Source organism: Spea bombifrons, chromosome 4 (assembly GCF_027358695.1).
Source record: "Spea bombifrons isolate aSpeBom1 chromosome 4, aSpeBom1.2.pri, whole genome shotgun sequence".
NCBI lineage: Eukaryota > Metazoa > Chordata > Amphibia > Anura > Pelobatidae > Spea > Spea bombifrons.
In genome coordinates this window covers 88,402,002-88,420,309 of record NC_071090.1, presented here as the reverse complement: position 1 = coordinate 88,420,309, position 18,308 = coordinate 88,402,002, and the positions used below count along the sequence as shown (strand labels likewise).

Sequence of the window (18,308 nt, the reverse complement as noted above, 5' to 3'; positions counted from 1 at the left end):
ATGCTTAAAAAGTGCAATTTGTCGTCTTATCACCATAGCATCCTAATTGTCCAATCAGAAGATCAATTACATTGGCTGCTAGGGTGATGAGACAGTGTGATATTAAAGATGTTGAGAGAGTGATGTGTAGTGGCAGTGACTATGCTATTGTAGTAAAATGTTAAACCTTTCAGGAAGGGAAGAGAAGCACGTGGGGTTCCTTATTGCGCATTGTTGTAGCACTGTCGATATGTCACTTATTATTAGTTTTGTACAGCAACTATACTGCTGATACTGCCCAATCTAGAAAAGTACTATCACCATAGCAGCCATGGACCACTCCATCGGTTCCTCAGGTCTTAAGTGGCTTTTCAAACTTGGCTTCGAGATGCAGGAGACTGCATTTTAATGTCTGCTGGTCGCCCCCGTGCCAGAGTTTCATCTATGCTTAGCGTTCCTTTACGGATATACTGGGCAGCCCTACAGTGGATACGGATAAAAATATGTCCGTTTCCCATCAACACAGTTTGTTAAATCCTTTCCTCAAGTCGTCATAACAGTCATTTGTTTCCCCTGCTCACAGGAACACAGGTGGCTCATTAATTTCCACAGGTCTGAAAGGCAGATTTGGAATGAACCACCTGTGTTCATCGGAGGAAGATTAAAAAACATATCCTGCAGTGGATACTTCAAGACTGACATTAAGAAACTTAAACAGATCTCTTTACTAATTTGCATCTTATGCAGAAACGAATGCATATGTTATAGGAAAAAAAACATAACTACCAACTCCCCGGCACATATCAGCAATTAATACATGGCAATATTTGATAATATAGGATACATTTTGTCTTGCTATCCAGAGAAGAGACATTTTAAATAAGCCCTACTACTCCATAAAAGCTATTGTTGAAGATCTGATGCAGGATAATGCATTATTTATCATGTGAGAGCTGCATATGCAGAGTAAAACTACTTTCTTTAATGTCGCATTTGTGGCTAATGCAGAGTGGATTTATTCAATGCTAACAAATCCATGAAATGTATTGAGTAATAAAGCACAACTAAGATCTCCCTTTGGACCATACACACCGGATTTATATCATGTTAATAGAAGCTCACATCAATGCTGAGCATCATCCTCTGGCAAGCTTCCCCCCACCTAACTCTTTTTTAAAAAAAAACTTATTAAATCTAATTTTTTGACATAAAAAAACACAATCATATGAGAATATTAAAGATTTCTTAAATATGACATATAAATTGGATTATTCATATGCTCAATGCTGCCAAAGCTGTCATACCTGGACACTGGAAGCAGATGTCGGCCCCCACAGTCGGGGAATGGGTGGCAGAGGTGGATAGGATAAGGGTGATGGAAAATTTGGTCCACACATCGAGAGGCACAGGGGCTGAGAGTGAGTTAAGGTGGCTTGTTTGGTGTCAATTTGTTGAATCAGGACAACTAGGAGGTATATAGATCGGGGGACCATTTGGAGTGCACAGCATGACAAGCAGAAGGGGGATGTTATATCCCTTAGGAGCAATGTAAACCTGTTTTGTTCAGTTTTTCTGTTTTAATGTTCCAATTTTGTACATTCTATAACCAATAAGCTCATGTGTATGTCTGCTTTTCCTTTTTTTTCCGAAACATCTCATGTCCTGACAGGGCCGGCCCAAGGCAAAATGCCGCCTGGGGCGAATTTTAAAATGCCGCCCCTCCCCTTATCTACCCTTCCTCTCCCTCCGTCCCTGCCGCCCCCCCCATTATCTACCCCCCCATATTATCTACCCTCCCCCCCTTGTACTTACCTTTCAGCAGTCCTGCGGCAAGTCTCCCTGTTCAGTCTCAGTGCCGGCTTGTAATGCTGAGCGCCGGAAATCTTCCGGCACTCAGCATTACGTGCCGGCACCAAGACCAAACAGGGAGACTCGCCGCAGACTCTGTTTCGCTTTAGAAAAAAAGAAAAAAAAAAAGGGCTTGGGGCGGCGAAGTGCCGCCCCTTCAAAAGTGCCGCCTGGAGCGGCTGCCCCACTCGGCTCCATTGTCGGGCCGGCCCTGTGTCCTGATACTATAATGTGTTGTACCGATGTTTACACTTGTCTTTCACGGAAATCCGTTTTCAGACAGCAGACATTCGGAGTGAGCGTAATAAAAAGATATCTAAATAATATTACATTGGATTATTAATAGACTAAACAGAGGGAAGCCATTTATGCAAAGATTGTGGCTAAAACATCAATAAAAAAAAACAAAGTGGTAGATATTCAGAAACTTTTCATAGGAGGCACATGAAGGACAATTAGAATGACCCAGGATAGGAATAAAACATCCTGGAAAAGAAACTCAATTCAGAACTATTCAATAATTGATTAAAAATTGAAGACGCTTAGATATTTTTTTATTATTTTAATAGCTAAATAAAAGTTGGTTCTTCTCTGCCATAATTCTACATGCCAAGAGCCTAAAAAGTGGATATAGTTTATTTCAGTCTTTTACAAGACTGCTTTGGTTTTAACCATTAAATTTACTTACCTGAATCTTTAGGCTGATAAACATGTTTGGGAATGTTCCTGCTTTTCCCTGGAGTTGTTGAAAATCAGAACTGATTACTTGGGTCATTGTGTTTTAATCTCTGCCAGTGGGGCTTGGGGGGATGTTTGGTCATTTCCAATCCCAACCAGGTTCTTCTTATTCCCAGGCTTTGCTTAGGAACAGTGAACTGTGTTCTTATTTACAAAATGAACATCCCAAAACCATACCCAGAAACTCTCAGGGTTGATCCCGAGTCAGGGTAACACAGACTGAAGCTGACTCATTTAGACTCTACATTGATCTGATGGTATCCAAGGCTGCTAATTAGTGCTTTTGATACCGGTATGTCATGGTTGATAAATACATGTTACTCAATTAAGTTCAATTAAGACTCCGGAAAACCTCCCTCTGATTTTCATTGATCCACTTAATTTTTGCCTGTCTTGGCTCTTAAAGGGCCAATTTTTACCCAGATATCAGGGTAAATTAGTTTATCTCCCTTTCTGCGCCTTCAGGGAGTCTAAATACACATGGCTTACACCTACTGTTGGCTTCATCAAGATCCTGGACTAGACTTAGAGTTGATTGAGACATATACCGTACAGCACCTATGCAAAAAAAACACATATTTATCTTATACCCTCCTCCCAAGTACATCTAGAGGAAAAAGCAACTAATACTGTCATCCAAAGTGCCAAAATATAATGCCACTGCTATCTTATTTTTGTGATTGTGTATGAACAGTATTCTGTATCTTGGTACAGGCTCCATTATCAATAATTTATTCCACCCAGAGCCATTTATATAAAAAAACAGCAATTTTATTATATCATATGTCGTACTTCTTGTAGCAGTTTAATGGAAACAAACACTTTTTCTATACAATCATCTTGCTAAAGTTGTGTTGGTGGTTTAATGCTTGATTCAAAGTAAGCTGTCGTGTTTTATAGTGTCTGTTTTGCAATATAAATAGATATAACTGGCTAAAAAGCATTGCTGAAATATTAAATAACCAGCGGTTCATGGCCAGAAATTGTGTTATGTATCTATGCTGCTATGCAAGGTAAGCATTTTAGACAAGCTTCAATGTGATGATTTGTACTGAACAGTGACATGCAGCGTACCTTAAAATAAAACTCTTATATTTGCCCTCATTTAAAACTATACAGTCTTATACCACTACATTTATCCAGGCTCTAAAATTAATCCGCATGTTATATCGCCTTAGTTTAAGTAAATTTTGAAGAGATGAAAACCTCATACCAAAATCAAGAGAAAAAAAAACCCAGAATGGTAAATCCTACCTGTCAAAACAAAGCATGGATCAGATTTACTTAGTCGGACTTTGCTTTCACTGAAATTGCTGTGTTTGAAGTGAGCCCTTGGGATGTTTCTATCTTTTTAAACTACTCGGGATTGAATGAAAGTCAGGAACACTAAAAGAATCAGGGTATCCAAAAGCTTACCATAGCCAAACCTCTTAATCACAGTCTTAGAGAAGAGATCATTAGAGACGGCCTTCCTTTAACGTATAATGCCGTTTACTGCTTTGTGTTATAAAAATAGAAAATGACAACCAACATGTAAATATATGTAAATGTAGCGACAGTGTCTACTTTACACATGACACTTATCAAAACTGTATCCTGAAGTACAGTGGTTTACCTATCATAACCCCCCCCCAACACGTATGTGCTACATTTTTACTAAACCCAGTGAACCAAACATTAGCCTAGTGTTGCCTGCCACATAAAAAAGGAGAGATGGAGTAGAAATGGGATTGGTTCAGCCTCATACGCTTCCACTCCTGAAAAGTAAGACCAAGACAGGTGCTGGACTTAAGTCCATTATGGCCAAGCCATTTGGGTGCTTTCACCTGGCATTGTATTCTGACCTAGGCTAACTAAGCCTAGACGTGCAGGTCAAATTAGCAACCATAAGGCTCCTTGGTGCACCCCATACTTAATGGGCTAGTTGGGGAAATCAGAGATCACCCTTGTCAATGGCCCATTTACACTATGAAAGCTGTGTCTTGCCTTCATAACTTGCGATATACGAGCCATGTGTCTGTAAGAGGTGAAGTGCCGGGATATGATTTCTTACTCTGGCATTTAGCAAAGAGGATAACGGTGCAGTAGTGAGTGCTTGGGGCTGCAGTGGGTCAGACCTATGATGCCCCTTAGTCTAAATACACAGCTCTTTCCACCTAACAGTATCACTGGACATTTAATCTCTACAAAATCTTTTCTTAGCATGCATTTCTGTACCAAATCAGCTTACACCAACAGTGCTACATCTACTCTACATCACCCAATAGTGTAGCTATGTGTTATATACACCACCGACAACTCAATGTCATCTTACACATGCAACCCTGATAACTTTAAAATAACGCCTCTGCATTACCTTTGTCCTGATAATTAGTGAATTGTGGAGATGACTGTAACTCAGTTTACTTTTTTAACATTTCTTATAATAATGGACATTAAATAAAAAAGAAATTACTGTATTCCAAGAACCTGACAACACTTCAGCCTGATTTTGTACATATTTTTTGAAACCATGAATTTTGCCTCACAGCAGCATAGCAGTCAAAACCAATTGTTTGCTGCCTTATTATTTCAAATGATGCACATTTACAAGCCTTCTGAGACATTAATGGCTAAGACGTTAACATAACAAAGAACAGAGCTTACATTTTCTATCAAAGGCAACAATCTCCTCTATGGTGGATCGCCTGTCCCCTAGTGGATGTTTACTGATACTGCATATGTCCGTACTACCTAGTGGGTTGCGAGCAGGTCCTTGGATGATGGGTAGCCTCTTAAAAATTATAAATTACTAAAAGTTTACCTGGATAGTGTGGTTTCCATGTATAAAACATTTAAAACAATGGCAGAATCGTATTAGTTTTTCTTAAAAAAAAATACTGTAATAAGATGTTGCTGTACAGTATAACTCATAGGTTTCACGTAGCTTCATCTGCACTATGCGGCACCTTATGTGACACACAAATGCTATGTACTTCTATGTAAATGAACCCAAAAGTACATTTTGTGACAATTTTATTCAAAGACAATATGGCCTCATTAGGGCATTGGAAACAATTGTTCTTGGCATCCTTCTAATGTAAATGCAAAAAAAATAGTAACAAGATCCCTGAAACTCTGGAGTTATCATCATACTAAAACTCTACATCATTCACCATTTGTTCCCCTGCATTATCCCAAAGCACACGCTTTCTTTTTTTGGTCTGGTTAGTTAGCGTTGGAACACCAAGGTTTATACAATGCAGCGCACCCGTCTCTCTGAGACGCATTATTGCTTTTGGTTTGATGGATACCACTAGCTTGAGTATAATCACTGCTATAACAAAACTGCAATCAAATTTTACTACTGTGATATATCAAAACATAATTAATATTTAGAAATGAATACTTCCAATGGCTATACTTCCTAAACTGGATTATATATTTTGCAAATGCAAAGCTTTACTATCCATAAATGTGTTGCGAAAATAAGACACATGATTTATCTACTAAGTAATTATGAGTTTAAATATCAGCATTTTTCACGGTAAGTGTGGAATTTGTTAATGCGCAGGCTTCAAATAGCTCTGTTCCCTCCTGGTCCTGCATAGGTTTATTGTACAAATCTACTTGACAGCTGAAAAATTGTCCTTGGATGCGGCACTTGGTGCAATCAGCAGGAAATATGTATGATAATAAATAATTATTGTGCTGTGGATGTTTCTGCTTTTATACAGGGATGTTGAAGGTTATTTCCATCTCTGTCTCTGTGTATCAGCCCTTTCAGGCACAATATCGCTACATAATATGTATTATGTAAAACACTATATAACTATAAATTATAGCACAGTGGGAATAAAGAATTGCAAGATTCCATATAACTAGAATCAGAGTTTTGCCCAATCAGTGCTTTTGTTCTAACTGAACAGGGTATGGACTTGAGACTGTTTGTAGATTTCAACTCCCATCATCCTCATACAGCCAATGTCAGTTGATTGGCCATCCCTGGCTTATACCTCCCCATCAAAAGGTGACATGACTGTTTTGTCATGCTTCTCGTCTAAAGCTCTTGAATGTGGAGGGGATTAAGTCTGCATCCTTTGAAAATGAAAATGCTGAAATAGAATTTCATGCTGTGTTTTCTTGCAAAACCATCTTAATCCTGTCATGCTTAGAGGATAGAGGCACATGCATTACACGTGTCTCCTCATTTGCTTCTGATTACAAAGTGGAGTGGCAGGAATATCCAATATTCTCCTTCTGTTACCAGCATGTTTGAGCGAACAGAATACAATTTTAATGGGGCCGGCAGAGGTCTATATATACACAATATATATATCTATCTATATCTATATCTATATCTATATCTATATATATAGATATAGATATATATATACATATGTACGCAGATCAGCCATAACATTATGACCACCTGCCTGATCAAGGGGTCAGAAGCAGTTCCTTTAAGTCCTGTAAGTTGCAAGGTGGGGCCTCCATGGATCGAACCTGTTTGTCCAGCACATCCAACAGATGCTCGATTGGATAGAGATCTGGGGAAATTGGAGGCCAAGTCAACACTTTGAACTCGTTGTTGTGTTCCACATACCACTCCTGAACAGGGAATACTGTGTCCATGAAAGGGTGTACATGGTCTCCAACAATACTTGTGGTACATGTCAAAGTAACATCCACATGAATGGCAGGACCCAAGTTTTCTCAACAGAACATTGCTCAAAGCATCACACTGTCTCCCCCAGCTTGCCTTCTACCCATAGTGCATCCTGGTGCCATTTCTCCAGGCAAGCGACGCACACGCATCCGACAGTCCATGTGATGTAAAAGACAATGTGATTCATCAGACCAGTCTACCTTATTCCATTGCTCCGTGGACCAGTTCTTATGCTCACATGCTCATTGTAGGCGATTTCATAGTGGACAGGGGTCAGTATGGGCACCCTGACTGGTCTGCAGCTACACAGCCCCATACGCAATAAACTGCGATGCACTGTGTGTTCTGACACCTTTCTATCAAAACCAGCATTACCTTTTTCTGCAACTTGAGTTACAGTAGCTTGTCTGTTGGATTTGACCACACAGGCCAGCCTTGGCCCCCCATGACCTACTGACTATTGCAGACCGGGAGCACCCCACAAGAGCTGCAGTTTTGGAGATACCCTGACCCAGTCACTCAGATCCTTACTATTGCCCATTTTTCCTGCTTCTAACACTTCAATTTTGAGAATGGAATGTTTACTTGCCTTCTAATATATCCCACCTGTCAGTGGTCATAAAGTTATGGCTATACCTGGGGACTTCTTCACTCCAAAGCCTTCCTTTGCGAGACGCGGCCAAGACTGCTTCACCCGGAGAGTTCCCAGGTATGGTTATGGCTGATCGGTGTGTGTGTGTGTATATATATGTATATATATATATATATATATATATATATATATATAGTGATGAGGTGCAAAAGCCAGATCACCACTCATGGACAGCTGTTGCATCCTTAATGACACTCGTCAGTTTCTTTGTGCCTCTTATAAAGAGCTTGGACAGATACTATGAAATCCCCTGTCTGCCTTGAAATGTCTGATGTGTTTTGTTGCTGTGCTCAGTCTTGCCACGATGTATGATTTTTTGCAACCTCACCTTGTTAGCGAGTTTGGCTGTTCCTCCCCAGTTTTATTCCTCCTACACAGCTGTTTCTGTTTCAGCTAATGATTATGTTTCAACCTACATATTAAATTGATTTTGTATAATTGTTTAATTGAGTGAGCTGATCTAACTATTTGCCTACAAATTCTAGGAATTTGTGCAAGTGGGCCTAGAAGAATTGATGCTCTTTTGAAGGCAAAGGGTGCTCACACCAAATATTGATTTCATTTAGATTTTTTTTTTCTTCTGTTTACCCAATTTGCATTTTATTAGACAATACAGATATCATGTCTATTTTTTTAAAATACCTTTTCAGGCATAATTCACACCTGCCTAAAACTTTTGCACAGTTCTATATATATATATATATGTTACAGAATTTGCTCTTGTTTGATGCAGGAATCCAGCTTTGATTTTTCAATAGCACAGCATGGTTTAAGCTCCCCCGTCTACCCCTGTATTTAGTTCCTGGACTTAGCTCACAGCAGAACACTTCATGTAACTAAATGCCGCAGGCGTCCTGTGGTTTTTAACCGGTTGTGTTGCTTTAGTCTGAGACATATAGGAACTCCAACTACTCAAAACACCATTAACTGCCTGGATGAGTAATTAGTAAGAAGTACCATCACCTACACAATTTAATCACTGTTTTCGCACTTCCTGCTGACTTTGTCTTACCCAGCTATGGCACTGTGACTTGCTTTCCTCATTTATTCCATTCAGTTACCAGATGTTGTACTCTACCTTGACGAAACAGAGTCAAATCTAGTTTATTGTCAGTACATGTTAGCCAAAAAAATGAAAGTGGTAATTAAAAATAACTTCTTCTTTCCAAACAGACTGGTATCTGCTACCAAGATCCACAGCAGAGGGATAAAGCAAATTTATTCGGTGACACATTCTCATTTAGACTTGGCTCACTCTAAGGCATTTTAGGTTTATTTGGGCTGAACACAGCTTTAGTCTGTAATCCATAGTGTCTAAAATTGGCATTAATCATTGGATTGAATAATTAGTAAGCAAGGAGATTCCTTGCTTCCAAATGCTGTAGGTAAACTTTCCATGGAATGGTCGGATTTTCGTCTTGAGCAATGGTTATCAACTTTCCTAATGCCGCGACTCCCTTTAATACAGTTCCTCATGTTGTGGTGACCCCCAACCATAAAATTATGTAATTATATATTGTGAAATATGTGTTTTCTGATGGTCTTAGGCAACCCCTGTGAAAGGGTCGTTCGACCCCCAAAGGGGTAGAGAACCACAGGTTGAGAACCGCTGGTCTAGGGCATGTGTGCAAGAAGAAAGAAGTTGATATTGGTGGATTGTAGCACTGTACCTGTTTATCGATCTAAGCCTTTGTGCTCTTGGAGTTACTGAGGCTGTGGACTGCATCTGTGTATTCATCACGTGAGTGTTCAATCTTATGAGGACAGAACGCATTTTCTAAAAGAAAAAAACAGTTTACAGGAAATGCAATGACTGATTCATTTCTGGTATCGCTATATTACAGGCAAAATCACTTCCTAGTGATGGCACAAAAACAAAATGCATTGGCGACGTTTTGTGTTTCAATGGAATTTATCTCTGATACAACCAAACTCTATGAAAAACTTATGCTGTATTTCATTATTTATGAAATACATAAATACATATTGTCAAAAATGCATCTTTTCTCCAACCCAGCAAAACACATACTGACGTAACATTAGATTGTGAGAAGCAAACATTGAATATGCTCGTAACTGTGTGTACACAAGACTGAGACCATCTGACCACAAACCTAGCACATGACTGTGAAGGCGCACATGGAAGATACCAATTTAACCCTTTTTAGTGGTACTCTTTAAACAGTGCAGGTTGGTTGCCTTAAAATGCATGAAATATGTAAATATGTATAAATCATATAAAGATTAATACATTTGAAGTAACTAATTCTCCTAATAGTTACAGTTGGCACATAATAAAATGCAGTGTCAAAAATTGATTCATAGGAAAGCATGCAGAAAATTAGAAATACGATTGGCATCAGGTTGTTTCCAGCTTTATTTGACATAATTTATAAGGGGAATTATTTCATATTTACACTGTGTGCTTTTTATTGTCCTTTCTTATGTGTAGCAGCTTTTGTTGAATAAAGTCATTCAACAGGTATATTGGAAACAGGTTCTATTTGAAAATCCTACTGAATTATCATAGCATCCATTTTGATAGTAGACAGGTAAATGGAGTATTGAATTACATATTGAATACATAAATGAAGCATTAATATTGCATCCCAGGATTTTATTTTTATCTCTTAATATGTAAATAATTATCTGGCCCTTTTTCTCAATCATAGGTGATACAGAAAATATTGTAGAGGCATATAGGTTTTCTGGGCCTTAGAGGTCTTTCCTTTTGATTTGAAGAAAGGTTCTGAAACCTTATGTGACTATGTCTTTTTATGATGGCTCAATAAAAGGCATCACCCATGACCAAAGAGTTCATCTTGAACCAATATAACTATAGCCGCTTTCCATCTGAGTATAATAAACATATTATTCTTACACCTGAGAAACTACTTGGATTTGCTCCAAAGATACTGGGTATCACAGCTGATTACCAGGTCTCCAGAGCCGTCTTGTGACGTTTGGATTGGGGCAAAGTCTCTTACTCTCCACACACTTTGTCCATTATCTACCTAGTATGGAACCTCTTAAAGAACAGGGCTGCAAACCGACCAGGATTTCAGTAGTTCTACTAACTTGTGTGTGACTTAATCATTTACAATCATTCTGGTTAAACTAAAAGGCTCAAGCCTGGATAGTCTAAAATCCTGGCAGCCTTGAGTTTGCACTACTATTTAGAGCTTATCAGTAGCACACTAGACTCCAACCACATATAAAGTGGCCTCATCCCCATGTCTAACTGACTTTAAGGCCTACAATGCTCAGTCACAAGGTACATCCGAAATGTAGCCATGTTTCATCTGTTTCTTTACTTGTTCCTTGTTTCACACATCAAGGACAAAGACAATTTGAGTGATTTAGAAATTTAGAAAATGATGTCAAGGTTTAACTCCCAGCACTTTAAATATGACCAGGACACATGTACATTTCACATGTTGCTGATCATCATCATCATCATATCTAAAATGCTGCCCTATGCAGTATGTGAGATCTATAACTGAGTAACTGATTCCATTCTATAAATGATTATATCCCATTTAATGTGGGGAAGCTCTCTATACTCTTAGGTTGAATGTAGGCCTTGGCTGGATAAAGATCATGGACGATTTTGGTTAACATGTGTTACATGCTGCTTAGTCCTTATCTCAAGAGTTTTATTTTCAATCTAGAACTTTGTAAGAGCTGCAGGGAGTTATGTGTAAAGAGAAAATTGACAAAAGCAGTAATGGATTTTGTGATAATAGAGAAGAACAAGCAGGTTTAATAATGCTGTCTGTTGGAGAGGCAGCAGAAACAGTTATATTGTTACAACTACGACAATACTTTGGATTCCACAACTGGATAAATTAGTTGTAATACTTCTAGTATCATACATATCTCTTGATCAGGGTCATGGAAAACCAACTGGTAGCCTTTCAGCTCTCATAATGTTAATCTGACATATGTACTTTGCTTTAATTACTTTGAGGATACAAACTCATCTTACTTAGAATTCCCAACTAGTAGTTTACCTCTTCAAAACATGTTTTTAGATTAAAAGTTTGTATATAATTGAGAAATTGTATGATGTAGAATCTGAGTGAGCTCTATTCCAATAGTGTAGCAGCTGGGTTTTTTGTTTTAAAAAAGGAGACGTTTTTAGATTTATCAGTTTACTAAAATGGTAGTTGTGTGGAAGAAAAAAAGCAATAGTAGTAGTAGTACAATAGATATAAAAATGAGATGCTTCTAAAGATGCGAGGATTTTTGAGTGAAGAATTGATTTGTAGACCTTACAGAAATAGATTTTGCTGATACTATTACAGATACAGTAAAACCACCCTGTAAGGTTGAAAGATTGAAAGGAACTATCAACCTAGCATAAAGGTTAGTATGACTAAGATGATTCCGCATTAGATTTAGGTGTTCTAGCACTAATCTTTACTGTATTTCAGAAACATCAGGATATTATCTACAATAATGTTGACCCTGATGGAAGGGCTGCTAATTTTTACGATAATTTAGATAATAGCCACTCTATTTCATGACTCTTTATGGCCTCTGCCATTGTAGTGGTAGCTTGGGCCGTCTTAAGTTTTTAATATTTAATAATATTATACCAAAATCCAAAAAAAAATGAAAAAAAAAATGGAAGGATGCTAATATCATATGAAATGTTTCACAAAATAAAGACAGGGTACATATGAGGCACAAATATGTAAGGTAGTTAAGATTCCGTAAATGGGTGATTTTCCAAGGAATGTTTGAAGAGTGAGCACATTTGAACAGAAGGCAGAGAGAGAGTTTAGGATGTCTCTATTTGGGTATTTTGATTCATAGGGGTTAAAATATCTGTTTATTTTGTCAAAAAGAGATAAAATAAACACATTATCTGAATCAACTTTAAAACCTAGGTTATTCCTATGATGTCTTTGCCTCTTATGAAAGTTTGTAATCTTCATGATATATTTGACGTGTATTGGTGACTTCATGGGGTCCACACCTCATTATGCTGGTTATAAATACATTTTTTAAAAACAAACAACTGAATTATGTTTGTTTTCCTTCCAATTCTGACCTTAAGACCGCCGTTATCAGGTGCTGTTTCAGAAGAACTGCCAGACATTTCTTACAGCTGTTCCCGAATTGAGTTAGGATGGAAGAACAGCTGTTCTATTGAAAGATACTGCGCCATTTACAAACACAATGTGTGCACTAAACCTGATTTGGGTTACCATGGAGACTATTTTACAATTAAAATGGATAAATAATTTCCTGCACTCTCACCATGTGCTGCCATTTTTGCTTACTTTCTCTTTTTTTAAAATTTAAGCCAGCAGATAAATAATAATGAAATCTACCTGCAAAATGCAATGGTTATTTACATAACTGCAATGCTGTTTGAATCAGAAAACCATATCCCCTATCGCCTCGTGGTCTCAGATTAACTTCAACGTAGGCCATATTTTCGCCAAACAATTACTTATATTTACAATTCACATATAATATATAACATACCGTAATATACAGTTAATGACACCAGATGTGATATAAGCACTCTTGAATTTTCTGAACTTTATCCTATTACATTCTGAATTCTATGTTACGTCCATATTTTAAACTGTAAAATTTCCCTTAAATATTTAACCCAGAATGCTTTACATCTGCCAAGAGACCAATAGAATTTAAAATGATCTTGACTTAAGTTTCTTTTTTCTGGAGGCTACTAATGGAAGTCAATGATACACACACTTTGTATGATGTATAGTTCACATAGGAGATGAAGATGCATATTACAATAGTAAAAAATAAATTCATAAGTAATCAGATACAAATGGCTTATTAATTCATATTATATGATCATTTGCCTTAACTGTTATGCAGCAAGCTACCCTGTGTTTTATTTGGACACCTATGTCCATTATTTAAAAAAGGCAGGAAAATGATGATCTTAACAGCATATTATGTGCTACAGTCTATCTTTGAAGTTTCAAAGAGCTCAACAAATGACTTATTTATGACTATTCCCTGGGACTTCATATAATAGGGCCACTTATGGTTATTGTAGAATCTTTATAAACAAAATTCATTCAGTGGGACTTCATAGAAAGCTTTTTTTTGCTCAACAGAATATATTATTTATGTGGAAATCAAAACTAAATAAAAGGGGGGGTCATACCCGAAAAATCATGCTTTACCATACAAAATGTAGTGTTTCTGGCGTTTACCCTTTTTAATGTTTGCTCTAAAAGTATTTGACTTATGTCAAGGAGAGTAATGCCTCATTTTGCACAGAGCATTGCCTGTGGCGCTCTGTTGAGAATAAATGGACCTCACAACCACCCCTTTGTATAATATCAGCCTAGGATGCATATCTTCCCCACATGTCCATATTTAAAAGGGACAGCCCATCTTTGGCACCCAAATACATCTGTTCTTCTTTCTTCCCTTGATGTCATTTGAGAAAATGTATAAATAAAATACATGGGTTATTGTGCTTAAAATGTGACTCTTGTGCAAACTTGAAAAAGTGGTCATATCATGGTAGGAACAGAGTGGTACAATGAGTAGGAACATTGCACTGGCTCCTGCGGTAGTATTACCAACAATTAGGAAACAAAGCGCAAATGCTTGTCAACATTTAGGGTATTTATTCAAAGCTAATATAGATATATATATATAATGAGAAAGGGGGCAAGAGAGACATACAGCCCAAATGACGGAGCAATGGTTTCTTCTAAATATCCTGTATTGATCTCAACGAAAGGTTAGCTGTATAGTGCCCTGGCCTCAGCCCTCAATCCTATTCCAAGGATCAGTGCAGAAAGGACTGAAAAGTAGAAAGGAGAGATTCTTGTTCAATTGTACGTTTTTATTGATTCTGTTAGTGATGATGTCTTTTACATCATAACTTACTTTCAACATGAGGCAACTCGTATCTTGCTCATTCATATCCCGTTTCGCCATCATTTGCATGCCTTTTTTGGATTTTTCTTAGGAAAGGGGGATCAAGTTCCTTTTTTTGTAATAAAACCATTTTTCAGACTTTTCAGCATGATCATTGAATAATTCTTCTTAATCCCTTAGCAAATTCACTTAAACAGCTATGGTAAGGCCCGACCCCTATTCATTCAATTGACTTGTGTATAAAAAAAACCCTTCCCTGTAACAGGGCACCAAGGGGTTAAAGCTGCCAAACAAGGGTAGGGTGTCAGGGCTTTGCACAGGAGGACTGCATTGCACAGGAGGATCATGGAGACTAATCACTTGGGTTTAAAACGTGCTGCAGATTTGAACCTAAGGAAGAGGCCGGTGTGAGAAGACTGGATGCTGCCTAATGGATTCCCAATAGAACACTTATGGAAGTGGCGTTTTACAGCCTGTATGAAGAGAGGAGTGTTTTTCTTTTATTTGCCGATTATTGACAAGCTGCGAGTCTCTGCTGTTAAGAGACTGCGTTGATTCGGCTGCAGAGGGAAATAAAACTGACTTTATTTTTGAACCTTCTGTGTCCTGTCTTGCTGTGAGATATACCCTGCAGAGGCACACACTAGCACAGGAGGTATGAGGGCATCTTACTCTGTTAAAAGAAATATCCAGGCACAGCACTCAGAATGTAGGTAATATTAAATATTATTTCTTACATAAAGTGCCATAAGCAAGCTTTACATTAACTATTTGCTGTTCTGGGGAAAAAGAAGCAATAATTAACAATAAAGGGCAATACATCGCCATTTAAAAACATGTCAGAGGTTTCATAATATACTGGATGTGTATGCTTTTCATCAAGGATGGTGGTAGGAATCCTATTATGAATTATATCAGGTAAGTATTTTATATATAAAAGTTGACCTGTGTTTTCAAAAATTAGGTTGTCTGAAATGAATTACTGTAATGTTAATGTATTCATTAATACAATGGGGTTATGTATAAAGAGAAATTCAATTGTAAAAGTGTACATTAACATCTGAAAAACTGTAATGCAACATAGTGACACTATTTTACAAGATCACAACAAAAGAAAACACACAAAAGCACCATGAGTAACCTGCAGAGATATAGATATTGGCTGGCATCATACAGACCAATGTACCAAGCAACATACTAAATGCCAGTGCAGAACATACAGTATATTTGAAAGCATTTATACAATAAGGTGGAAGCGTATAGTAACGCCAGACCTAAAATCTTGAAAACAAACACTGCGATAGAGCGGGAGTGTAACACAGGGACGGCCTGGCTAATAGCGAAAAGGGTCATGAATGACTAATATGATGGACATAACCTAGCCTCAGGTGGGGTGAGGAGAAATGTTTGATGCTTGAAGGACTTGCACAACAAACTACCACATAATTCATAAAAACACACTTAAAACCATTAAACAAAAGAAGCTCTGAAGTAGGGCAGGTAATCTAGGGAAATCTAGCCTCAGGTCGGGCGATGAGAAATGTTCCAAAACCTAACAACAATACCACATAACATAAAGCAGACTTAAACCTCAAAATTCACTCTGCGATAGAGTGGGACCTGCAGAAACACCCATAAGTGACACTGATAAGGGAAGGACGTAACCTACAAGTTGGGGAAATTGCCTCATGTGAGGAGGAAGGCAACAGATGCAGAAGTAACAAATTCAAGATGACTTAACAAATTTGAGATCTCTGCAATAGAGAATTTTGGCTCCTACTTAACTACACCAAATACCGACTCCCCTAACTGTAAACCACTAACAAGGAGGGCTACTAACAATAGTAGCAAAGGCTAGTGCGATAAATAAGGACATAAACCAGAAATACAGAAATATTTTTATTCACAGTGAGATGCCAACAACGATAACCCAACCAGCTAAACGTGACCAAGAGACCGCTTACAAATGTATAGCTCTCCTGGCTTTAAAGTTGTAGTATAGAGACAGGCATAAATTTATATCACATAACATGCAACATGTAACATGAACACATAACATAGAAAACCCAACACATGCATCCCACAAAAGCTGGAGACCGCATGGAAAGCACAATACACAGCATGGCATCCAGTTGATGCTACATAACATACATAGGAATCAGTGTGCAATACACACAGTACGAAGAGCAACACATAGGACATGGTGTAACGCATATGGGACACACATGCTAGATACAGTGTAACACACATATGTTGCAATGTAACAAAAACACTAAATGCAAAGGACACCGTGTAATATATACATAGAAGGATGGACACAGGGACATATACAGAATGCTACAAAACACACAAGATTAAATTTAACACACACAGGACACAACATAAAGCTTAAACACACGCAGACCCCACACAGATGTAATGATCCTGTACACAGAACACAAAAAGAATCTAGATGAATAACCGATATAGAGGAGGGGCACTCCCCCCCTTCAGGATATCTAGATAACCGTTTAATATTACAACATCAACAAATACAGTGCTTGTGATTGCCGCAGCCAGCGAGGCTGCCCCAATGCTGAATTGCCCCACTTCAGGGTCACTTAGCTGTGGTATCCGTTCCTGGTTCACCATGATAGCGCTTCTGGATCAGCATCTAAAACAAGAGGACACTGCAGCGCTGGGAGAGAGGCGTTGGATATAAAGTGCTCCTTCCACAACTACAGGCCAGTTCATTAGCCGTAAAATATATAGCCCACAAACAGCTAACAAATCAAGTAACCATTCCCTCTTATTAACAATATTAAATGAGAAAAGAAGAGTTTGAACGGTGAAAAAAACCCATAGAAATTGCTGTGAAATACTAAATTAATGAGCATTGTTTGGAAAGCGGTGGGTACCTGCCTCATATTAGTTAGTGGCTTTTATTAAGTCTCCAGTCTGAGTTGTTAAATTAAAGGATTGAGTTCCAGCAGATTTCCGATCCACACACTTCTCATGGGAGTAACAGGTGCAGAACACAGCTTTGATATATGAGCTTTGAGAAAACCAAGGAGTTGTTAATGCTTTCTGCAGGCGATCATATATAATTCAAGCAGTTGAAACCAGGCATCATGAGTGTTGTTATTTTTTGCAATCTAACATTTGAGATTGAAGTGATAAATATACACTGTGTGAACAATGGCTTGAAATCAGTTGGCCTAATTGCAAGAGAGACAGTTTATTAATGCATGAATGCCAACATGGGGTTTTATCTCTGGAGGGTCAAGGGATTCATTTAGTATACTGTATGCCTGTAAATACTGCTAACATTTACATTTCTACTGTTTATCTCTCCCGTAGTGCTGTGTTTTGGCCATTTGATATCTAACTATTTTGATTTATACAGTGCATCACTCCCCAATTTGCTTCCATCCATTATGTTCAGAATCCCATTGTCTAGAATGGAAGAAACACACCAAAGGTTAGATAGATCCCTTAAACAACCTCAATAGATTCACAATCTGGTTCCTTTTTGAGACAACCTACCAACTCAACAATACCTGTCTACTGACATGA

The 18,308-nt window shown here is 38.0% G+C and overlaps 1 protein-coding gene across 1 annotated transcript in view; it reads left to right on the top strand.

Annotated features, from left to right (window-relative positions):
• The window catches only part of AGBL1 (AGBL carboxypeptidase 1), a 207,478-nt gene that overhangs the window by 119,301 nt on the left and 69,869 nt on the right, over positions 1–18,308 (top strand). The window lies entirely within an intron of this gene.